Here is a 26,476-nt window from a genome sequence, read left to right as displayed (position 1 = left end):
TACATGCTGTCTTTTCCAAAATACTAGAAGCAAATAGGAAGATATTTTTTTAACATGCATAGCATGCATTATGTGGAATCATAACTCATGTTAAATGTTACCATAGTAACTGTTAATTCTTTCCCACTTATAATAAAATTTTCAGCATAAAAGCTCTGTTTTGCAATGCATAAATGTGTTGTATTAATCTTTGAAACAACTGCCGGTAAACTTGGAAAAAAGGCAAACTAGAAAATGAAAAAAAGACTTGTTTTCATTGGTTGTAGGACTTGGAACAATTTGAGGGTATAATGACAACATCCAGCGACAAAAAAAAAAGAAAAAGAAAAAAAAATCCTGCTTTAATTTTGTAAAAGAAAAACATTTAATGGCAATTTGTAACGTGTTGTGCTTTCACTTTAAAATCTATACCAAGAAAATCTTGTCATAAAAGACCTCCAGGCTTAAGTTTTAATTAGAAGAGATAGAAATAAATCTGTATGAGAGAAGACACGTCTTCCATGGGCCCCCAAGGACAAAACCAGTAGCTGTAACTCAGGAAACATCCCTGTTGTCTCCAAAGAGCAGGCGTTTGAGTGGCTCAACCAAGTGTCCTTGGGCTAGACAGACACTAACCACCTCTGACACACCTGCTGTACTGCTCAGTGTGAGAAAGTGTGGAAATGCGTGTCAGTGTATAGAAAAGAAAATCTAATTTTGAATCACCGTGCAGCTAGGTGAATGTGGCTTGATCTGTGCAGGGTTTTTATTGCACAGTTCAATGTTTTCTTAGATTGTCCAGAGCAGTGGGAAATAATTTGCCATATAAAGAATTAGCCATGTAAGAATTGCTTTTTTTCATTCATGAATGATGCAGATCCTAAAACAAATGTTAACATTACTCAAAGATAAAAAAAAAAAAAAATATATGGGTTCAAATAGGTTCCTGTGGCAACAACATCAGCTGTCAAACCTTTGGCATTACAGATAGTGATTAGGAAGTACAGATTAACATCACTGGAGGAATTTTTCATTTCTGCATAGCCTGCTTTAGTTCATTTCACAGTATCTCAATCTGTGAAGAAGGAGAAGACTTTGACTAGGCCGTCCAATTTCCCACTTCTTTTTTTTAATAGAAATTTTGATTTGCCTGTGTGCTACAAATTATTGTCCTGCTGCAGATCATACAGATCATGCAAACTTCCTTCAGAAAGAAGGACGTTTGAACCTCCTTGCTGCAAGGTAACAGTGCAAACAAATGCACTATCATGAAACCCAAATATTATTTTTACTTACAATATTTTGTTCAAATGCTTTTTCAGAACAGTTAACAGTTTTGTTTTTCAGTGTTTTGCCTGAAGGCTACATTCCAAATATGAAGTCTCCAAATACACATGAATCAACAGCTAACCTTAAAAGCTGCATTTGTAAAAAAACAGACAAATGTATTTTCTTTAGTGCCACGCTTTGCATCAAACATGCCGCATGTTGCAAACATGTAAACTTTTAACATTGTCCCACTTATGAGACTTCCTCATATCTCGCTGTCTTTCTATACTCCTCCATCTTTCCATCCTTTACATAGAAAAATGCAGATCCTGCCTGAGTCCTCTGATTAAAAGGAAAAGCCTTGACTGGGAATTGTCAGTGATGTTCCCATGCGGCTCCACATGCAGGCTCTCGATTGGCTGCTTGATGTATAATTCAGATGAAATGGGAACACCTAATGAGACTAACAAATGGTGCTAACATGTCTCTGAGCTGACGGAAGAACACACAAACACTGGAATTCAAAAGTCATTTAAAAAGACGTAATCATCATGCCAAAAAGACGATACGATAAAAATGGTTTTCCTTCCTGTACAGTATAAACTCTCTGTGTTGCACCAAGATATGATATTCATTTTAATGCAAAACAAATAATACGTTTATGTGAAATTGTTATCGGTGGGTTTTTTTCAATACAATTTGCAAATTTATATATAAAAATATAAAATGTTTTTTCATGTTTTTTTTTTTTGTTGTTTTTTTTTTCGACATGATGCTTTGTTCGGCACATCCAGTAGTTTTACATTTGCTGATTTGTGAGTGTTTGAAACCAAGTTTTGCTTTCTGGACCTGTCCGAGATTTCGAACAGTTTCTCCTTCTGAAACAAAACTATTTCAACAAGCATTCACTTCTTTGACCACAAAGTACTTTATGAAAGCAGCTCTCAGCACTGGGGTCATTGAGACGGTGAAAAATGTTCACAATGTTCCCTTTTTCTCAAAAGAAACAGCACCAAACAATCTGAATCCGCTTTGTATTCCAACATAGTCTTTACTGCCTTGTTTGGCAAAAGGGGGAAAAAAAAAAAAAAAATCACCACAATTTGACCGATGTCAACTTTTACCGGCTGATCAAGTGAAAATCTGACACTGATGCCTTTTCAGATTATGACATCAGAGCTAGCCAGTCAGCTTCAAAGGTCATGGCACTGTAGTGTGGAAATATGCTGCTTTGATCAAGATGGCTTGCTTCCAGTCACCCTCGGAGCTTATCACAGCATCCGCAAGAGAAACTGTCTAAATAATGACAAGGATGCACAAGTTCAGGTTTTTTTAATACCAGAGAAATATCTTTTTCTTCACATTGACTGGGAAACTATTATTTTTCAAGGATAGAGATTGGTACTGTGTTTTGACAGCATCAGTATTATTTGATTACACTGTCCAGGCAAAAAAAAGAAAGAAAGAAAAACCTTATAAAAACAGAATCAATATTCTGTCTTTTCCCTTTATGCTGTTTTTATTTAATTTGACTGCGTTTCTTTTCCCCTGCTGCCAATGGTTTGTGCTGGCACAAATCTGCATACCAGATGAGCAAGGGAAAATGGCTTCATCTCTACAATTACAAGAAGGTCACGACCTGCTGTCACGGCAACCGCTTGGCATCTATTTGGAAGCTGCTTGGCACCCGAAACCTGCAGATTTCATAAACCTGCAATTAGGCACCGGGCATGTATCAGTCAGCACACTCTGCGAAACATCTGCTTGTGTGTGTGTGTGTACGTTTGTCCATCTCCAATGTGTGTTTGCTGGGAGGCAAAATTAAAATCCACGAGAAAAAAATTAGCTCAAAACTGAGGAAGCAGCAAGTCTGATTGGAAATCTGCTCCATGTATGCAAAGTTGGTCATCATAAAAGTAGATTGGTCTTTTATCTAACAATTGGAATACTTACTGATCTTTTTGTTTTCTCAACAAAAACGCATGTTTTCATCTGATGACACAAGAATCAGGGTTTGGTGCACCCAGTGGGACTAAATGCAGCTGTTTAACAACTAGAAAGATATTTCAAAACATTCCAATTTACAGAGATGCACCTGTATTTAACTTTCTAAATTTACAATAGTAAAGTTCAAGGAACACGAATACTGTGTTATAAAACGGCACTATTGCCCATAGAAGCTCACAAAACAGATTACTGTACACAACAAGTAGATGGTTGTGTATAAAGGTAGTGAGGTTGGATTTTAATGTGTCTGTATCCTTACCCAGTTAGTTTTAGACCATTGCCCTTCAGGTTGGAAGTGTTGAATTTTCGTCAGCAGACCAGAATCAGCTACTTAACTGTGAGTTTCAATAAAGAAGAAAGGTGTCGGGTTCCTGTTTCTTATACCCACTTTATACCATTCAAGTTTGTATAGGGTGACCGTATAGGGTGACCAGAGGTGGGGCACAGCCTACACAGGCCAGTTATTTACATTGTGTCCTAAACAAAACATCACCAAATAATTGCACGTTACTGTGAAGGAAGCCGTTTCACCTGGAGAAACAAATCCCCACTTGTACAAAGAGAACAAAATCCATGGGAACTCCGCAGAGAAAGAATCAAGTTAGAAATTGATTTTTGTGATATTTTTTTTATTTTTTTTTTTTGGCTGCTAGGCAGCAGCAGCCCCAGCCTCCCTTTCCACCAGAGTGATTTATTTGGGGGTTTGGGTGAGGCCGTCTTTTATCTTTCGCCCTCTGTGAACCCTCACCGGAGGAAATCAGGTGAAAAGACAGGCTTCCTTTATCACTTATTCTTCACATGTATATGTGATGGAACATGAGACGTGTTTGCATTACACATAGCCCAGTTCAGTCCTACTGGTGCGGTACCGGCAGCTTGTGTCGAACAGGTAATTTGTCTAAAATAGCACAGCAGATTTCATTTAGTAAGTCACTGATACTGCAGTCATGCGTCCTCCTGGACAAGCATGTGGCAACAGTGGAGAGGAACAACTTCCTTTAAACAGGTGGAAAGATCCTGCAGATGGAGGCTGAGCGTTGTTAGGACTAAAAATGACAAAAGTGTTATGACGAGACTGTTCATTCCAGTTTTTATGTTTGAGGAGTTTATTTTATTTGTTCATGTGTTTGCATCTGACAGCTGATAAAATCCTCAAATTCAGGATTATTAGGAAACTTGAAACATTACATTTTTTAAAAGAAAATAAAATGTTATGTAATTGTTGCAGCAACCACAGAGAAAAATTCTGATTTGACAGATGTCCAGAAGACAGTCATTGCACCATCCACAAGGAGAAAAAAAAAACTAAGATTATTGCTAAAAAAAAACCTGGCTGTTCACAGAGTGATGCATCCTAGCAAATTATTAGAAAATCCTGAGAAAAGAAAAAGTGTGTTTGAAAAGGCTGTGCGAGCAATATGGATAATTGCAACCATGAGAGGATTGTAAAGCAAAGCCAATTTAAAGATTTGAGAGAGAAACATGAGACATCGACTGAGGCTGAAGTCAAAGCTTCACCACACACACCGCACTGTTAAAATACTTCTGTTATTACAGCTAACATAAAACCCCAAAATTCAGTCATATCAATGAAAAAACTTTAATCAAGTGACTTTGTATGAGTTTTTGATAGCCTAATATATTAGAGATGCACATGTAAATGGAAGTGTAAGGCTCTGATGTCGACACAAGGATTCACACTTTCGACTGATAAATCATCAGTGCAAGTACACTTAGTTTATTGAAGAATCGCTGGCAGATTCACACCGTCTGAACTCAAAAATATGTGCAGTGAAACATTTCATGTTCCCTTAAAAAAAAAAAGAAAAACAACATTTCAGATAGAATCCATTTATAAACACAATCAGTGGAGCGAACTCACAAATCAACTGCTGCAGTTGTTCTTGTGTGGCCTACAGCTAATTTTGCCCTACAGTTTTCAATTTAAGCTAACGCATAATTGTTTCTTTATCTGATAACATCTAACTGCAGAGTTTTTCCTCTTACGGTGGTAGAAATTGGGAAATGATTCTGAATCAAGATATCGCTTATTAAAGTGGAGATTATCCCGGTTTGAAATCATGAAACATTTCCGAATGTAGCAGCGAGCATTTTGTCACAGACAGAGAGAGAAAGAGACAGAGAGAGAGAGAGACAGAGAGAGAGACTGAACAATGCAGCTGCTGGTAATAAAATAAATAAATAAGAGAGAAGAAGAAGTGTGGGAGTGAGATGTGATTGAGTCATGTGATCTCTTAGTTTCTATGGCATCACTCGTGGACCATTTATCCACCTAATACGAAAGGAGTGAGTGAGTGAGTGAGTGAGTGAGTGAGTGAGTGAGTGAGTGAGTGAGTGAGTGAATTTAGTTTTTTTTTTTCCTAGGACGAAAGAAGAGGAGGATTTGTGTCATATCAGTCAGCCTGTATATTTTCTGCAGGCGGAATGATGGTCAGGTACCCACTCACGCTCTGAAAGAAAAACTGTGGAGGCAGAAACGTCTGTGACTAGTTTCCTGGGCCCTTGGCGAGAGTGGTTATACAAGGAAGCGCTCAACTTCCTCATCTATTTTATAGAGGACACAGATTCTGATAAGATTTGACAAGGTAAGGCATGTGTCCTCATGGTGACACATAATAAACGCATCAATGCAGTTGAAGCAATACAGATAAGAAGAAGAAAAAAAAAACTTGACTTCTTTCGTTAGGTTTTTGCCGGACAAATTTCGTTTTTTTTTTTTTTTTTTTTTCGTTTTTAATCTTCCATCACAGAAGAGCACAAAGTTGTACTGTCAAGAGGAAGGAAATTATAATCTGAGAGTTACTATCTGTGTTTAAATTCATCCTATTTACTCTGACATCCCTAAATAAAATCCGTATTGGTATCTTTGTCTAACCCAGATGGAAAAATGTATAATTACCCACAGATGATAGACATGACCTTTGGCTGTAACTTAAAGCTTTTAAATAATTCTCATGTTAAGAACATGATTGATGCCTCATTGTGCCTCATTTATTACATTAGGAGATTAAGCAACACTTGGGAGGGCAGCAATGCTGTCCACAACCCAAAAAGTGTAAAATGAAAATGGGAACCACCCCCCCCAAAAAAAAAAAAAAAAAAATCAGAGTAACTCTTTGGTTACTGCCCACCAACCTGCAACCAGAGTCTCCATGGTAACTGACTTCTGTACTGCCTAATGATTGGAGGTATTTTCTCCACAGATCCAGATGTCCCGTGTAGTCTGTCCGAAACCCAGCAGTCTTTTAGTTTCAGTTGAACATATTTTGTGTGTAATTGCAGCTGTGTGTAACTCACCGTTCTGGCGTTCATGAATAAAAAAAACATGAACTCAAAGTGATGTGTGGGCTTTTCCACATCAAAATGTGCCTAAAATCGCAAAGACTGTTGGGATCCAAAACTGACTTCAATCAGCACAGCTAAACTAAACATCGATAGCATCACCCATCTTTAAATGATTATCCTACAACAATCTAACTATTTTAGTAGTTTACAACTAAGTAATCTCAGATGGAAAATATCACAATAATTGACTTTACAAATAAATATTGACTGATTGAATCACATTCACTTTACCTGAATTTCATATTGACAATACTTTGGATATAGAGAATTGTCATGATCAGTGAGGTGTTTGTGTTTTTAGTTATTGATGTTTGTACTTTGATCATTTAAGTTTCTTTACTATTGTCATTAATGTTTTGCCTGATCAGCTCATTTCTTATTAAGTTTCTAAGCGATATTTTTCTGTTCTGTTCTTGAACAATTTCCTTGTTATTTATTTACACTCTTTAGGTCTTGCCACATATGTCCATACCTTTGAGTTAATTTATTTATTCCGGGTTTTTGGACTTCATTGATTTTTTTTCTCTGCTGTTATTCGTGTTTTCTTGTGTCTTGGATCCTCTCTGGTATTTTTCATTCACTTTCCCTCATCCTGCCTGTATGCTCCCCTTCACAGCTGTTCCTTTCCAGCTGATTGTCCTCTCCGCTGTTCCCCATTTGGCCCTGATTAATTCTCCTGATTGCTTTGTCATTTCCACCCCTGCCTCAGTATATGTGCGCATCGGTTAAACTTGTCTATGCGTTTCCGTGATTAAATGCTTCTTCCGTCTCTGTAAGTTTATTATTTTATTAAAGTTTTAATTTTTCAACCAATGTTTGATCTAGATTTGGGTTTTTGCCAACAACAAATATGACGACACTTGTAGCTTCAAATCCATGCCTTTGTAATTTCCCCCAAATCTTTTTTATTTTTTATTTTTTTTAGCTTGAATTGTTTATTTTCTCAAGGCTTATTCCATCCTGTTACCTACATACTTTTATACTTTTTCCTTTCAACTCATCTTCCCTATGCTTGGACGAATTACTCTGTGAACATCCTGCTTTAAAAAACAACAACAAAAAACTGACATGACCACAACATTGGACTTTTGTTTTATCATTAAAATCCCTTTTTATTTGTGTAATATAGTTACAATTTTGAGAAGCAGACTTGTGTGCTTATTAGCTGCAAGTCACGATCACAAAAATTAAAAGAATTCACCGAATAAAACGAGTTTTTGTACCAAAATACATAAACTATTTAATGGCACTCTGAAATGCATTTTGAAAATAAAAATATATGGAAAAAAAATCTAAATCTTGCTTTATATCAAGCTCCGCCCCTACCCTTCTTTCTCCGTTTTGCTCTCACCCCCCTATCCCTCCCTCTCTCTCTCTCTCTCTTCCCTCGTTCTCTCGCTTTTCAATCTTCTCCATCCTACCAACAACAAGTGAGAACCAGCTGCTCTGCACGTCCATCCGCTCTCTGTTCAGCGTCGGGGCTCTGAGTTGAGTTATAGATGTCTACTGGAATTTCTTTTCCCCTCGTCCATTTCACTGCTTAATCGATGGGGATGACAGATTGCAGGTGCAGCGGCGGCGTGCGTTAGAACCAGCAGGGACGGTGTGTGGTGCACTAGGACCAGGGAGAGACTACTCTCATCGTGAGCATTTGGAGCTGTAGAGGGAACCCCCCCTCACACACACACTGGATCTGGCGATTATATCCATACATTTCTCTTTTTCTTCCCCCCTCCCCCCCTCCCCACCACCTCTCTCGCGTCCACGGGGATCGCACCAACGAGTGTGTTCAGGAAGCACACAAGAGTGGATTTCTAATTCGGCGAGATAGCGTAAAAGTCAGCTATTAGATGTTTTTTTTTTGTTGTCTTTTGAAAAAAAAGAAAGGGGGTGAGGTTGTCATAATCTTTCTTAGGTTCTAGAAATATCTCCCCCCCCATCCCTTCATCGGTTTTTACGTTTATCTCCAAGAGCGCAAAGTGACATCTGCGCTAGAAAGCGCCCAGTGCACTTTTCTTTTCCTCAAAAAAAAGAGAAGAAAAGAAAAGGGGGACGGAAGCACATACAAATCTTCATTCTTGTTTGAATTACAGTCGGACGATTGGCTGAATGGGTGACCTCGCAGAAACGCAGATCACCTCCAGCTTGCAGCCACTGTACGCGCACGGTTTTTTTCTCTACTGACCGGGAGTTGTGATGTCCAGAGCCGTCCCCGCTGACTGACACTCGGCGTCGAACCATTTTGGAACAGAACTGAAGGTAGGCCAGTTTTTGCTTCTTCCTCTTCTTCTGGTCTTACTTACGTATTATGGTGCAATTTGGCAAAGTTTTCAAACGTAATTTAAAAAAACAAAAAAAAAACCCAAAACTGATTCTATGATTATTCCACACGACGCATTTCTCCTGTCTCACTCTGAGGTTCTCTCGGACAATTGAAGTTGGTATAAAAACAAAACGGTGATGGAGGTGCGGGGAACGTAATCAGTCTGACGCTTCGGAGAGGAGAACTTAAGCACCTGGCAGATGATATCGGCGCCAATAATCTGTAGGCTGTTACAAATGTCCCGAGAATTGGATTATTTTTCGAGTGAAATTTCAGCGACTGTTTGGAGCTTCCTGAGCTCAATCATGGAGATTCCGGAGGAGCCCTCTGCAGTGCGGTGTCTCGTACATGCACCGAGCCGCCGGGCTCACTGGAGCTCACTCAGGAGAGGATTTAGATAAAGGTGTAAGCGAAACGGAAGCTCTTCCCGAAGGCAAGCCTTATTATGCACACACACACACACACACAATCCATTCTTTTATATGAGCTGCAGGTTCAGCAACAAAGCAGACTCTTTAAAAACACACACGCATTAAAACTTATGTGTGTGTCTCTGTGAGTGTGTGTGTGTGTTTGTGATGCAGTTTGAAAGGACTGGATGAGGCTTTGCGTCACTTGTTACAAATAACCACCAAAAACAAAAAAAGAAAAAAAGTCGTACGGATTTCTGTCCTGTAGGGAATGAAAGGGACAACAGAAATGTGATCATGTCGGAGCAACCGATCAGGCTTATCCCGATCTACTGTACCAGTCCCCCGAGGATGACAGCCAGGCGGTCCGTTGGGTGGAACCGTAGGAATACCGACGCATGACGCAGGGGATCGGAGCGATGGACGGGGATTGTGTGTTTTCTGCTGATGTCCCGCATTTCTCGTTGTTTCTAAGGCTGCGTTTGTTCAAGCCCGGTTCAGGGAAATTGCGGGTGGTCTGTCCGTCAGCGAGCACGTGCTTTGACCGAGCCAACGCGCACGAGTCAAGTCTCTCGCTGCCTCTCGCTTACATTGGTTTGCCAATGCCGTTCACATTGTTTAAAAAGTCAAACTCAACCAAAACTGTGAATGTTAGCAGACACCCAGCTCGGGCATAAACCCGGTTAATCGTACCTGACAGACACCCCCCCTCCCTCCACCCGTCCCTTCCTTATAAGCTTGTCATAGGCCTACATCTAATTGCGCTTTCAGGGGCCACTTAGAGGTGAGCCACATCTTCAACTAGCTTTGTTATCAGCTTTAAAAACAAAAATCATGAGTGAAAAATGTCTTCTCTCTCTAAAACATGATTAGTGCGGTTTTTTTGTTTTTTTTTTCTTCTTTTCTTTGCTTTGCTTGGAGCACAGAGCCCGTCGTTAATGAATTCGCAAAGTCGCTTGTGTCTGATGTTGCAAAGTGCGGCAGATAACTGGCAGCTCGTCGCTCCCGCCGGCAGCGCCTAGTCAGAAGGAAGATGACAGGAACTGTCCGTGGTGCTCAAACAGACAGCTCCTTTGTTCGAGTCTGGCCTCATTTTGTGGAGTTGGTGCTGCGGTAACTCTGCCGTGAATCCGTCTCTAAAATGCTTGAGCTGCAAGACTAAAGATTAAAACATGCGAGTATCTGATGCTGATCGCAAAATATATATATATATTGTGTGTGTGTGTGTGTGTGTTTCTTTTTTGATAAAGTAACATATTGTTATGACTACCTGTTTATTAGTGTGTTTTGTCCCACTTTGGCTGCTGGAAAGGCCTGACCTGTAGAGGGTTGGACCTCATTAGAGCCCTGAAAGTGACCTGGAGTATTCAGCAGCATCATGTTGGGTCTCTTCAGCCCTGAGTGTTTATTAGCCAACCTCTACAGATGTGATTGAATCGAGATGTGGGGAATCTGTTGAACCTCTGTGGCAGACAATATTCAGTGGAAAAAAAAGACAATGTTTGCCAGTAAATAAAATTTCCTCTTGGACTTTTCTGTTTATTGACCCTTACTGGAAAACTTTGTTTAGAACAAGGTTTCATCCAAAGTGTCAAAGTTGATTAAACAATGTGGCTTTTCAGTGAAATCAGGAAAATGACAATCACATATCCTTGATTTAAAAACCCAGTTGTATGGAAAATAAATTAGTTTTTTTTTTATCCTATTGCTTTTCACTAATGTGCTTTTGTGTCCTGAGGGAGGGAGTTGAAACTCGTTGTTGGACACTGAACACTGCTGACTGAGCAGTCCTTGTGAAATGCAGTATATGTGGTCCCAACAATTCCTGTTTCACCTGCTTCTTACATCAACTTTGAAGACTAAATGTTTACTTGATGCAAAATATGTCATGATGAAATGACGGTTTTTATTTGCTTCACATGTTGGAGGTCTCAATGTGAGGCCTAACTTGTGTACATAATTTTTTTTGGTACAAGTTTGTGTTTTTTTTTGTTTTTTTTGTTTTGTTTTTGTCTCTGTTATGACATTGTGTGTGCGCAATCAGAATTCGTTGACGGGTCATTTGTGAAAACAGACTTTATGGAAGAAACAATGTTGAAATGGCAAAACCCTTAAAATGTGAGCTTGTAATCTAATTAGGTAACTTATTATTACACAGAGGGCTCACTTTGATGTCTTTAATGCTCATAGCTGAATGTCATTATATCACAACATACATTATTTTACTGTAAATTATCTACAACATGCTGCGGTTGTGAAATTACTCAACATTTTAATACAATGGATACTTGAAACAGTTAATTATTCAAGGGCACTGTTTTGTGTCGAAGCTGATACAAACTGACCCATTCTCATTTTCCAAAATGTATCGCTTCTTCTTCCAGTAGCAGACACTCCTCCTCCTGTCCCCGCAGCCACTCACCTGACCAAAATAATGACCTACAGCTGGAAGCTATAAACTATGTTAACATGATAACATCGAGAGAAAAATGCATACGCGACCGTCTTCTGTCAATGGGGCAAGCAAAAAAGATCTTCAGAGGTACTTTACCTACGAGGCACACAGAGAGGAAAAAATGATTGGCAATTGATGCCACAAACAAGTTTTGGATTTAAAAATAAGGGGAGTTTTCCCGCCGTTCCACCAGCCCGATCGAGGTCCAGTATCCTTTACATTTTAAGACGGGTTTAGAAGAAATCTAACATAACTACATGTCGATCACTTACAAACTACAATTAGGTGCTCATACTCTGAAAGGCCTACCCGCGTTGACACTGACATGTCGTGGATATTCTTAATTACACAAGCTCCATAGCGGAGCCTAAATGAAAACGCAATAGGGAACAGCAAAAAACATTTATTTATTTTACATATTCAACCATATCTATATTTCCTTGAGTGAAACAAAGTCGTTCATGCAAAACTTGCGTGTGATTTAACCTTTATTGTGATCTTGGACATGAAGCTGTGTGAATTTATTGGTGCTAATATAATTTGTCTTAAAAAACTGAAAAACATCTAAAACGACTCGATGACACACTCTTGCTGGTTGATTGTGGTCCTGGGCACACATTCTCACCCGGTCAGTGTTTTTTAGACCAACACTTTTTGTGGAAAACCTTGTTTGTTCCTGCTGTCGGCTCCTGCTGCAACCCGGGTGGCAGTTCTCATGAGGCTAGTGAAAGATTTCAGTTTGGAGAGGGACAGGAATGTTTATCATCATTATTATTATGATATTGGATATTTACATGAAAATAGTAATGCAGTAGGAGGTCAGGAAAGGGGGTTAAAGTATGTTAGTTTCCTGGCCAATACAAGAGACTTGATGGGTATGCACTAATGATATGACGCATGTTTGGGAGCAATGTAAGAAGGTTAGAAAAGCTACAACAGTGAAACGGTAAACCTCCACAACAAGATGGACTAAGGCTTTTGTAAATATTTGCTTCACAGATGTGTTCAGCCAATGACTGCGTTCTGTACCAAAGTCCCAAACCAAGCAAGGCTCCTTTCTGCTGTGGTACAAATTGAACCAGGATGACGTTAATCCCCTGTTGGCCCAGTTGGCTACTAATTAGTGAAGCAACAAAACAAACCAGCGTACCCCCTCCATTACTCCACCATTTAGTTGTAAAGGCATTGGAGATTAATGTGGCAAATAACAAAGGTACATGGTGGAGCCAGACTGAAGCTGACAATTGGAGCAGAAGAAAAGGATCCCATGGCAACCTACCTTGCTGTTGTGGTTGGTCACTTGAGAAAACGTATTCAGCAAAATTAGCAGAAAGACAGAAATTGTACAGGAATCCATTTGCATGGACCAGTTTTTTTTTCACTCTGTAAAAGTAGTTTTTGTATGCACCACATGCATGTTTGTTATGAAACATAATTTAGTTTAGTACAGAATGATTCTTTATTTGTCCCTGAGGAGAATCAACATAAAGTTAACAAGGAAATGGAAGCACAAGGTGGCTCACAGATTAGCAATTACAAAAAAAATAAAATAGTTGCACGAACAAATCAACCGTTCATACTTCCACGAAGGATTATAACACTTGTACTGTTAGCTTGCAAAAAGTTTTACCAAACAAGGAAGCAACATCTAAATTATTACTTTTCTTAGAAAGGGTTGAATTGTCCGCTAGTTACTGGTGTTCCCCTAATTGCAGAAGTTAAAATACTGTCCTGATTAATTGTATAATTCTTGCAGACCCATAGTTTCACGTGACAAAATCTCCCATTGGCTCATTCACAAAGGAAAACCTTTCCAAGTTCTCTTCCTATTCAGGATTGAGCTATGAACCATAATGAGCTATGTGTAGTTTTATGACTTAGAAGCAAATTTGGGTCGAAGAATAAGCTTAATTTTAGAGATTGGCACGTGAGACAAAATAGTTTCTGAGCTGGAAAAAGACTGAGCATTGAGAGGCATGAAATCATCAAGGCTTGACTGCAACACTGCAGTTGGGCACTTGATACCACAAAGCAAAAAATAGTTCAGCGACCGTTTTAATGTATGTTTTTCAGCACAAAATTTATAGCACAAAACCTTTTAACTTATAACAAAATTGACACCTTGAAATTGACCTCTGTTTCTTTAAGAATCTCTTGATCTTTCTGACACTTCGCTTTCAGCACAGCGTCTGAATTGTGCCGTTTTGTTATGTACTTTACAACCGTTCTAGTAGTAGTTTGCATAGTGAGCCTAGCAGACTTGCAGCCCCACCAGCTGTTTGCTAATTGCTGCTGCCGCTAGTCTGGAGGAGCTGAGTGGGGGAAAGCATGGGGAAGGGGTGGTCTGTGGGTCAGAAGCTCACTTGGATATTGCCCCTTCAAGGAGAAGCTGTGTTGAAACTGGTGGCACTTTGTATGAACAAGTGTTTAGGCACCCCGAATGGGAGATTCAAGGTTTTCTCAAACATGCATGAAAGAATCAAAGCAACATTCCAGGCATGTTTTTGATGAGGGAATAACATGACAACACAGTTTTAGATGATACCCCCGTCTCCTTCAAGGAGCACAAGAGGAAGTCCAACTCTTTTAGAGCTCAGTCCCATCAGCCATCTGTAGGATGTGATGGGTAAACGAGTCTCATCCATGGAGGCATCAACTCAACTACAGCTTACTACTCTGAAAGGATCTGCTGTAAACATTTGGTGCCAGATTCCACAACACACTTTCTGAGCTCTAGTGGAGTCCGTGCCTCAATGGGTTATGGCTGTTTTGGCACCAAATGGGCATCGGCATTCTGTTAAACAGCACAATAACCATAGTGTAATATGCGACTGCTCTATATTAAGAAGAGTAGACATCATTGCATCAATAAAAGCCATACTGGCAGCATTTCCAGTATGCTGCCAGTATGGCTTTTATTCTCACAACTTTCTTCAATTAAAGCATTTAGTTTTTTGTGATACAGTGTAGAGTCCACAGGGTTAAAGACATAATGTCTGATAGTGTGTGCAGACTGCTCACCGTGTCTGCTATAAACACAGCTGGGGAACTGATACACCGCCCAAGAGGAAATCAAATTAACTCTGGGGGAGCTGTGACAGCTTCTGTGAACCCAATAATTGACTCCGATGCTTTTCTGTGATTACTGTTGCACAATATCTACGAATGTGCATGATCTTGAGTGTATATCAAAATGTCTTTAACTGGTTAGCGTGCTGGAGCTCGCAGAGGGTAACTGGGGACTACCCATGCTAAGCGGGGCCCATTGTTGTTGGTCACTTCATTTCATAGAATATACGGCAGATGTGCCCAGAACTAGACCTACCAAATTGACGGACAACGTGCGTTTCCCCCGCCCCCCTACTAACATTGATTGAATTAGGCCACCCTGCAGACCCATTGCTTTCCCAAGGAGGAGAAAGCAATCCTGCAGTGAGGTTTATCAATAAGCGGGTGGTTGGAGTGTAAGTGCTGGTATTCCCCGTGGGCAGACAGCCGGTGATGAGGAAAGAACTCGCTCAGGGAGAGTCCCTGATCACACGGCAGATTGGGAGCCCTCGGTGCTAACGTCTGTCGGTCCCTGCCGCAGGGGAAGAACTGGGTGGAGCCCCACAGAGCTGACCCAGAAGCACACTCTGGGCCAACTTCAGGTCAGCCTTCATACAGAAACCAGATCTGTGTAGCTGTGCTGTGTATTATTTTATTGGTAGATTTTTTTTTTTTTATGCCATTAAATCATAATTTCACGCTTTTGGATTTGGTCAGTTTTTTAGCAGAACTGTGATCAGGTGACAACAGATGAGGAGCCAAAGCATCTTGAAAGCCAAGGATTGTTTCTTCTTTTTTTTTCTTTTTTGATGGCTTTGTTTTGAAGGCTGGTTGCTTTGACGTGGACCCCCTTGAGGCCACTGGCAGCTGAGCTCCCACTGTGGCAGATTGATATTTGTAATTTAAGGGAAGCTGTCACACAGCATCCTCCAGATGGAGAGAGCTGCAGAGGCATGCAGTCGATTAAACATGGTTTGTTTAGAAATAATCATTGTGATGCGGGAGCCGGGGAGCTATTTCAGGCAAATTGGCTCCAAGTTTAAAAAATCTTCAATTACACACCAACACAACTGAGCATGTTTTAATAACACACGCGTGTGGAGTGCAGAGTGAATGGGGAAGCTCCTGAGAGCAAAAGATCAGAGCAGCGGGAGCAGGTCAGTGATTTGTGGCCATGCTGCAGAAGAGGTTATGGGATGGGTTGAGTGCAAATTCATTAATTACCAGCATGCAGACGCACACACACAATCGCATGCATCTGGAACAGAGTTGCTTTTGACTCCTTTTTGTTTCGTTGATTGACATCAAGACAAGAATATAAAGTGAATACAAAACTCTGCTTAATTAACTACAGTGCCGTGCAACAATGGCTTTGGTTTGACTGTGAATAACTTAAGTTCCAAGGGCAATTATTAATAAAGTTTGTATCTGTAATCAGAATTCACCTGATTATCAGAAATTAATAGCCAAGCGTCTCTCTATCTCAGTCATTGTCTTCTGAATATGTGTGTGGTACTATAAAAGAATAGATGGGGTAAATTCTCACAGAGCAACCCTCACACACACACACACACACACACACACACACACACACAGTATAAAAACATCCTTTCTCCAAAGTACAAGAACTTAATATAATCCTTCAACTTTCAGTGAAAATACTTCAGTCAAGAACTTTTTAATTAAGCTAGTAACGTTCAACTAAACTACTACATTAAATAATGTGAACTGTAACATTGTCACTTACGTCATTCATTTATATTCAAATGTTGGTGTTTGAAGTACCTATCATTGTATTGTTCTGCTTTGAATTTAATTGTCGATGAAGGAAAGCACAAAGTATACAATTTGTTGTTTTTTTGTAATTTTAGGTGCAGGAATATAATATCACACTCACTTTGCAAATATTTATATCGAAAGCAGTTTACAAGTGAGCAAATTCAGTTGAGGATCTACTGAGGATTCATCCAAAATGTCAGATGTCGCCTATAAATAAGTGAAGGACTAGGATGAGAGGGCAATGTGGGAAAAATATAGGTCAAAAAGGTGAAACAGGGTTGCTGGAAATGAGGCCAGACACTTATTTAGGATTAGTAATTCACTCTGACAACTAGTTCATTCTGTTTGTTTTGAAGATCAAACAATTTATTATCATGGCATTGGTCAGGTTTGGGGCTGCACAGTGGTGCAGTTGGTAGCGCTTGTTGCCTTGCAATAGGAAGGTCCTGGGTTCGATTCCCAGCTCGGGGTCTCTCTGCATGGAGTTTGCATGTTCTCCCTGTGCAAGCGTGGGTTCTCTCCGGGTATCCCAGCTTCCTCCCACAGTCCAAAAACATGACTGTCAGGTAAATTCTCCTAAGGTGTGAGTGCACAGTTGTTTGTCCTGTCTGTCTCTGTGTTGCCCTGCGACCTGTCCAGGGTGGGGACAGGTCACAGTTTGTCTTGCTGGAGATAAGGGTGTAAGAAAATGGGTAGTGAGGTTTGAACATGACAGTGAAACATTTAAGTTTTCCTTATACTTTTATTAACCATTTTAGTAGTTGAAATCAATGAACCTATTGTGACTTTGGATTTAGTATGTAAAAGTGGATTAAACTAGACGAGTGCAGGGAAAGAGTATGCACAAGCAGAAATTTAGAATCCTATCTATATAATTTATCTGCACAGCTATTTGGAAAAAAAAAAGAAAAGTATCTGTAGTATATGGGACTTGAAAGAAGCAGAGTGTGATCCTGGCCATCACATCTACAAATAACCATCATGCTCTCATTATGGTGTTGTATATCTGCCTTATTTCAATAAAGTCAATAATACTCTTCCATCGCTTTCCAGGGTTCTGACACTGCAGCTTATGCAGTTCAGTCATCAGGTCAGGTTGTCCACATGTCCTGAACTTATGTTGTATAAACTCAAAATATGCTTTATTTATTGTAAATATGTTTCACTGCTGCAGAATTTCAGCAAGTGTTAGAGATACAAGTGCAACAGTGAGTCACTAATGACACTCCATGCAGAAGATTTCAATTCAAGTGGCTCCAGCTGATGGCACCCCTACCTACATTCTGATAAATTAGCCAGTCATTATCTGACCCCTTCAGGGCACTTACGGAGCACTCTTCATCACAATACAAACACCAAACAATGCAAGCAAATACTTGAATGATGCCAGAGAACCAGAGTTTCCAAATGATGTATAATCTCCTTACACGTTTACCAATAATAAGTTGTTTTGTTATGCGCATGGAAAGATTTGAAGTATGACAGCAGCTTGAGAATATTTATAGAGCCTCTAACTTGGATAATTTTTTTTTTTTTTTTTTGTGAGGGATTTACTTTTATTCTTAATCTGACAGATCACTTAATCCAGGTTAAATCATGACATTTTATCAGATGGTTCAACCAAAAATAAATAGGCTTCAAAATATAAATGCCTGTATTCAAACATTATAAGACAGCTTAACAATATTTTCTGCTGAGATGTAACACAAAGATATACCCGGACTGAGGCATGTTTACGAGCTCAGAGCTTATAATCATTAGCAATTCTTCTTGAATACTTGATCTAACATCAATATATCAAGTATTCATTGATTCTTTTGTGTTTATTAGTCAAGTTAAATTAGTGCTCTATATATTTAATATTACAATAGTCTGGAAAAGCTTTCCAAATACCCACTGCAGACAGCTGACAAACGTAAAACCAGTTTCATGGGTCCCCGTTACATTGTCTCAGAAAGGCTTTTCATCATTTTCAGTTCTGGGATTATAGCCTTTATTGTTGGGTGGGAAATGTGAGCACATCTTTGATGAGATTGATCACAAACATTATCCTCGCACAATATAATCTGTGGCATTTCATTACCTCAATGGAGCTCAGCATCTGCAAAAATGTCTTTCTCCTCTTTGTGTTTTTTTGTTTTTGTCTTTTTTTGCTCAAACAGTTTCTCAGTTGCAAGAGAGACTATATTACCTTGAAGAATTTGTCCTGGTTGTCAAGTTATTATACCAAAAAGGCTTTATCTAAGAGAAAAACACAATCAATTACATCTGTGAACAACCTTGTGCTTTATCAGTGTTATGGACATCCAACGACAAACACAGCAATCCAGCAGCATTGAGGGTGGGGCAATCTGAACTATTGGTGCATAAGCACACACGACTCTCAAAACCATCCACCTCGCGACTCAGACACAAAGAAACGACCCTCCTCTGCTTCACTAGGGCGGAACCCAACACTCAGGTGCTCAGCTGGATGCTCATGGATAAACACACGTTCGCCCATCGCTGCTCTTCCAGTCTATGTGATTGGGTTCCAGAGCCCAAGCTGTGTGTGGAGGTAAATCCAACTATTCTAGTTGGTAGCTCTGAAACAGCATCTCTGCCTTCTTTCCCACCAATGAAGTGACATTTATTGTCCCTTGACCCAGATTATGACATTGGCAATCAACATTTATGGCCAGGCCTCTGGCTTTACTCGAACAATCCCTCAAATTGCATCTGACCTTAATGCACCTCCCAACAGTTGGTGGGCCTGTGTAATGTGAGCAGCCAAATAGTTTTTCAGGTTGAACCCAGTCAAATCCTGAATGCCAAGGCTTAATCTGCAGGCACTCCTTGCTTTCCCACCAGACCTTCCTTCAGTAGGGTGTCGGTCTCCCTTCTCTGGGCAAGGTGAGCAAATCTTTGTGGTCGTTTTCCATTAAGAATCATCAAATTGCTTATTAGGCTCTTCTATAAAAACTTTTTTTGTGTCTTCTTGAATATAATTGATGTTCAATGTCAACAGTCAAGTTCTTCAGTCCCTTGATTGAAATAAACTGAGGTTAACTAAGAGGCTTTTCTGAAACTTATGGAGGCAGATAACACCACAGTGACTGTAGACAAAAAATCCACTGCAAGTGTATTTTATGCAAACCATTTTTTTTTAACAAGTCAAAAATCTGGCGAGGTGTTGCAGTCGGAACAAAGAAAACCTGTAAGATAAAATCAAGGTCATACGGGCCTTTACAGATTTCCAAGTTAACATATATAGTCATTTTGTTTGAAAGACACTTTGCCCTTCCAGGTACTCCATGCATACGCATTCCAGTCCCATTAAGGACAATTTTGCTTTTTTCTAATGCAATTGTGTCAGACATGACGCCAAGCTTCAACGGATCTCATTTTTGACCCTGCTGTTATTAATCTCTCCAGCCCTGATCACATGCTGGCGATAAAACGCGGAGGCTGGACTACACCAGTTCTAATGGAATCATTCTCTCGGCTGTCACTTTGCATTGGTTCTGGGCAAATCTCAGCAACATCCCGTGGGACGAGAGATAAAATATGAACTGTCGCAACTCGTGCGCACGCTCAACTCACGCACAGGAATGTGGAACGGAGAAACACTCTTCTGTCTTCCTCCTTGACACATAACACTTTTTGCACACAAGACTAGCTCTGGAAAATTGCCTTGTCATACAAGATGAGATTGCATTTAAAGGTGTAATTTAATCATCTCTTTTCTTTTTCTTTTTTTTTTTTTTGTAGAATTGGTGCAGAAAGTGAATCACTGTGGATAGGATTCCTTGGAGACATTGAATGCTGAGAATCCCAGAGCTGGCAGTGACATGCCGGAAAATTGTTACAGTTTTAGGTATTTGATTTGGTCACAGCAATGAAATTGTGAGCTAGGATCTGTTTTAAAGGCAGCCGGTTCATAAAAGGAACAGACAGGACACACAAAAAAAAACTTTATCTCCATTTTTTTTTCGTACCCTGATTTGTCCACATGCTGCCGAAATCCAGTGAGATGACACAGATTTAAGAGAAGGAAAGACTAAATCATAGACAAGGTCATGGAAGAATTGGCAACAGAGAGACAGAGCGAAAAGCTGCAGTGGGAGGAAAAGAGAGCTAGAAGCATTTCTACAATTTCTTAAGCTCTAACACTCCACCCTCTTATGTTGTCAGCTGCAGTGGTCTGTGTTATGGAGCAGCAAGTCTCTAGGGAGTGGGGACTGCCATAAATATTGCACTGTTTTTGAACAGCCGTCTCTGATGTTGGGAGCCGATTGTGTACAGGATGCTGGCTATTAGCGCCATTGGCCGGTAATGAGTGGGAACCAAGTCCCAGCCAACTGTTAAAGGTCTTTAAACACTCTTCCAATCGAGCTCACACAGACCGAGACACATGGCAACAATGGCAACAACAGAAAGCCTCCGTGTTGGAGGATATGTTGGAGTCAAAACTCTCAGATGGGCAGATTTCTTTAAAGGATGAAAGCAGATCGTCTGTAAGGAGGTTTAATGATGTATGACCGCTGATGTCTCAGTTTGTTGAGGCTGTGACATTGGTGCATGTTTGCCGAAGGTCAGTGACATCAATGTGTCTGTTTATCTTACATATGCTTGTGTGTGTGTGTGTGTGTGTGTTCACTAATTTGACACACAAGCCCAGTCAGTCCTGTTCTTGGCTCCAGCAGTGATCTGGCACTTCTCCTAGTCCTGCAGCTCCTGCAATGCATCGCTCCCTCCCTCTCTCTCTTTCCTGCTGCCTCTTTTCTTTCTCTTCCTTCACCTCCTGCTATCCCGTTTTCTTACCCCTCCTTCCTTAAACTGGTGCAAATTTTATTTTTTATTTTTCCTCGTTTTCAAGAAACAAAAGAGAGAAGACACAGGTTTAACCCAAACATCCCCTCCACTTTGAGTGATTTTGACACCATGTCAGTAAAATGGGAAAAAAATGATGTAGCTGTACACACCTGCTGAAAAGAGCTGTTGCCATTTACATGATGGACCAGCAATCAAACCTTGAACACCTTGAGCAACCTCGCAGCAGGGATGCGCACGTTCAGCCATGCGTACCCAACGCGGCACTGTCTGTTTGTTCACAAAAATCCTGTAATTAGATCCCATCTGAGATAACTGGACAGCTCCCTGCAGGGCCTTTATGCTACTCTGAGGCCCACAGCTGCTGCATTATGGTTGGAGAACAATCAATGATACTGACTGTGTGTGTGTGTGTGTGTGTGTGTGTGTGTGTGTGTGTGTGTGTGTGTGTATGTGTGTGTGTCTTTATCCAGTCTTTTAGATTTTACTTCTGAAACAACTAGATGAAGTGGATACTTTATATTAAACCTCAACAGCCCTTCTGAGATTTGAAATGGCCAAACATTTTTTCTTTGATTGTTTTGAAGCAGTCTTTTTTTTTTTTAACCACAGTTTTTACAATGAATGTTGCATTTATAAATTTAGAGTACAACCAAGTACATAGTGTGTGGTATACAGATTTTGCCTGGGGAAAAAAGGCAAAGTATTAAAAAAAACAAAAAAAACTGGCAAAAACAAAAGTGAAGTCACAAAAAGTACTCTAAAATCCAAACCAACCAATGACAGAAAAACTCTAAGGCAACAATTTGTGTTTGTAATAACTGTTTGCTATGCTTTGCACCACTTGAAAAGATTTTGTCACATTGCAACCAATAAACTTCAGTGAGTTTCAATGGGATTTTATGTGACAGTAAAACATAAATATTGCATAATTGTACTTTGGGATGAAAATATACATTTATACATCTATTATCATACACCCTTATCCTACTTTTTTTTTTAACAAATACAAATTTAAAATAATGTGATAATTTGTATCCCTTTCTCTGATACGCCGAAGTAAATTCCTTGGCATATGGATGCCATTAGACGCCGTAATTAGAAAGTAGAGTCTATAATAAATTGCACAGGCAATGTGAAAAGAATATCAGTGAGCAAACTATATCATGAATACGAAACACAGCAGAGAGATCCTACATAAAGTTTTAGAAGTATTTAAAGCGGGGTTAAGTTATAGCATTATACTGTAAGTTTTGAAAATCTGAGTGCTGTTCAAAGTTAAACCATCATCCGGAAATGGAAAGAGAGAATCAGAAAGGTCCATGTAAATGAAGCAACAAAGTACTGATTTTCAATAAACTAAACTTGGTTCTCTGATTAAAAAGTACCTTTAGAAAATAACCTTTAAGCAGATATTACACATATATTCTACTAAGCCCACATTGGTAGGCTTACATAGATTTGTTTTTAATTGGCTTTCTATAATATTCCAGTCTTAAATGTTTTCATAAGCTGGGAAATTGTTATAATTAACAGCCTTGAAAACATCAGTCTGTAAAAAAACTTCACAATATTCTGCACGGTGAATGAAATAGTAAATGAACTTTTCAATTCTGACGTATTGAATTGGTCTGCATGAAGATTCATGGTTTTACTTTGTTCAATATGTTGTACACCACTCACGCATTTCTGTCCATTCCACAATAATGCACTGCATTGTGCTTGCCTGTCAAATAACATGAAATGCATTGACAATTGTGGCTATAACATGACAAAAAATGGGAAAAGTTTAAAGGATATGTAAAGCCTTCCAAGACACCATAGATAATTAAACTTGTAATGTGCCGAGGCAAACGGCTAGGCCTGAAGAGACGAGGGCGGAGGAGAGAGGAGTGAAGGTCATCGGGATGTGCTTATGGAGTGTAATTCACACACAGGGGGGCTGGAGTACTACGGCTTAGTGCAAATAAGAGCAGCACATGCTCAGTTAGTTAAACATTCCCAACGCATCCGCAATCCATTCGTCCGTCCCTGCTGAGTTTGTAAAACCAATCGCTCGCGTATCCATCCTTTACTTTGTGTGCATTTTTGTTTTATGAAAGAAGATCTTTTCAGGTCTACAATATGCTTTCAGTACAATTGACTAACCCACACTTTGATGAGTTTTCTGCAAACTACATTGTTTGATTTATTTTCCTCTCCTATTTGAACAAAGTGCTTCACGACGCCTAGAGCGTACATCACGGATGACGTCTCGACTTTAAATTATTCGAGTTTATTACATATTCTCAATGTTTCCTCTGCCGCTTGCTCACTCATAACTTCCAGTGTTTTATGCAACTCTGTGACTTCATATTCTCAGTTAAAGTTTTATTGAGTTCACCTACGTAATCAATCACCAAAATTTGTCCGTCTCAATGTTCCTGCTGGATAATTCAACAGTTCCTATATCTGTTTTATATAGATGCATGCGGGTAACAATACAGTTCAAATGGGAAATGAGTCGGCATCTAGAATCTGAATAACTGGGTCAAATATCTTAACAGCAAAATATTTCATAATAAATTATCTTTGTATAGACAATCAAGTTCAAAAAATATTGTTTATTTGAGAGTTTTCCAATCACACTTAAAATAGCATTAAAGGTTACTGGTTAGTATGTTTATCCTCTTTAGTTGTCTTCAGCTTCCAGTATCAATGCCAGGCACCATCATTGTACCGACATGTAATTAATGAACAAGCTGCACAAAATCTGGTTACTAACTCTAAAGAATACAAACTAAACACACCTAAACAATGGAGTAGTCCCCTAAGTAGCACGGAAAATGTACTTGCTAGGCTGTGGCGATAGTTTAAGGCACTGTAGGTTTCTGTGAAAAGTCTCTGGATAAATTGTCATGATTCTCTACTGCTTTGGTTTTGTTTGAAATTTTTGGTCGTTGCAAGGTCTCTCCATATAACTTATTTTGTCTTGAGTTTTTGTCCTCTCGCGCTCTGCGCATTTTGAGTTATTCTCTTAGATCAGTGTTCTGCTCCCTCTGTGTTAATTAGTTTTCTCTCTCGGTTTCCTTGCTCTAATTCTAACGCAGCTGTTCCACATTCCCTCTGATTGAGCTCATCTGGTTCCAAGGCCATTTCTCCACCCTCGCTCCAGTATTTAGCTCCCTGTCTTCCTTTGTTCAGTGCCGTATTCCTCCGTTAAGCTTACATGCTGCATATCCTATTCTCTTTGTGCCATGATTGTAAGTCTTTATGCAATCTTTTAATTTTTCAATGGTTTGCCTGCATTTGGATCCAACTAAATACCAAACATGACAGAAACAGAGTTGAGCTAATGGCTTGTCAAATCTAGTTCCAAAATGTGTTTTTCTTCTCTTAATGTAACTTGAAATAAATTAATTTTCATAATGGTTAACGCAAAAGTGTAATTGTACAAGTTAATATCGGTATCAGTTCTGCTTTAGATGATTATATACATAAAATTGTTTAGCTAAACCATGCATCAGAATATTTCTACAGGAATGTTTTCAACTACACGTTCACCATTGGTATGTTTTTCAGGTGCCAGGGTAGCTTCCTAAGACACACACACTTCTCCTGTATTTAATGAATTATATTATATATTTACCCTAGGAAAAGGCTCCATTAGTGGAGTAGTAATTATTGTAACAGTAGGAATGTTTGGGTGAAGGTTGTGTAGAAAGATGATTTTAAATTACTTGGCTTGGGTCGCGTTATAGTCCTGCTAACTTACAAAAAGCAGGACTAACTTAACCCATATTGTTTTCCTGTCCAGTTGCGTGGACAGGAGTCGCACTGGGAATCTGTAATTCAGCTTTAAACAGAAGTATCTTCTGTTTGACATTCTAATGCCAAAGTATGTTTAGGATGCATGCAAAACTAATGCAAAATTAAAACGATATAAATCAATAAAACAGTTTCATGTTTTACATTACTTTCACTTTTTAAAACTCTTCAAACCTAAAGTTTAGGTAAGATCAATAAAAGAATTACATTTAAATTGGCGTCTAATGTAATTTTGAAAAGTGAATTGGTGTTTAGAAAAATAACACTTGCATAAACTGGTATAAAACTGTGGAGATTTGAGTTATATTAATAAGATAACAAGCGTGAACACTGGAAAGTCCCTTAAATCTTACAACTTGTTTAATCTTATAAAAGCTTCTCTGTCCACTCTGAAGTTATACAAACAAACATCTGCTATAGGTAAGACCGTGTTTAGTGATGGCAGAACTGGACTGACATTTAAATCTAAATACAAACCGGATTCCAAAATAGTTGGGACATTAAACAAATTGTGAATAAAAACTGAATGCAATGATGTGGAGATGGCAAATGTCAATATTTTATTCGTAATAGAACATAGATGGCTGATCAAAAGTTTAATCTGAGTAAATGTAACATTTTAAAAGAAAAATATGTTGATTAAAAATTTCACAGTGTCTACAAATCCCAAAAAAAGTTGGGACAAGTAGCATTAAGTGGCTGGAAGAAGGAAATTGAACATATAACAAACAGCTGGAAGACCAATTAACACTAATTAGGTCAATTGACGACATGATTGGGTATAAAAAGAGCTTCTTAAGAGTGTCAGTGTCTCTCTGAAGCCTAGATGGTAAGAGGATCACCAATTCCACCATTGTTGGCAGGAAAGATAGTGCAGCAATACCAGAATGGTGTTACCCAGCGTAAAATAGTAAAGACTTTTAAGTTGTCATCATCAACCGTGCATAACATCATCAAAAGATTCAGAGAATTTGGCACAATCGCTGTGCGTAAGGGTCAAGGCCGTAAAACTCTACTGGACGCTCGTGATCTCCGGGCCCTTAAACGTCACTGCACCTCAAACAGGAATGCCACTGTCAAGGAAATAACAGCATGGGCTCAGGAATACTTCCAGAAAGCATCGTCAGTGAACACAATCCACCGTGCCATCCGCCGCTGCCAGCTGAAACTCTACAGTGCAAAGAGGAAGCCATTTCTAAGCAACCTCCACAAGCTCAGCCG

At 39.4% G+C, this 26,476-nt stretch overlaps 1 protein-coding gene across 6 annotated transcripts in view; it reads left to right on the top strand.

The window, feature by feature from the left end:
• The first annotated feature begins 7,310 nt into the window (after window positions 1-7,310).
• il1rapl1a (interleukin 1 receptor accessory protein-like 1a) overlaps window positions 7,311-26,476 on the top strand; it is a 215,902-nt gene continuing 196,736 nt past the window's right edge. For 3 of the 6 annotated variants that reach the window (XM_016673113.1, XM_016673111.1, XM_016673110.1), the window contains exon 1: window positions 8,001-8,880. The gene's annotated coding sequence lies outside the window, so the exon portion shown is untranslated. Of the gene's footprint in view, window positions 7,394-8,000; window positions 8,881-26,476 lie in introns of those variants that run through there. The other 3 variants (XM_007555524.2, XM_007555522.2, XM_016673112.1) reach the window with 3 other exon arrangements.

The sequence above is a fragment of the Poecilia formosa genome, unplaced genomic scaffold (assembly GCF_000485575.1).
Source record: "Poecilia formosa unplaced genomic scaffold, Poecilia_formosa-5.1.2 Scaffold70, whole genome shotgun sequence".
NCBI classification, from domain to species: Eukaryota; Metazoa; Chordata; class Actinopteri; order Cyprinodontiformes; family Poeciliidae; genus Poecilia; species Poecilia formosa.
Note: the sequence above shows the minus strand (reverse complement) of the source record. Positions and strands in the feature narration are given on the sequence as shown.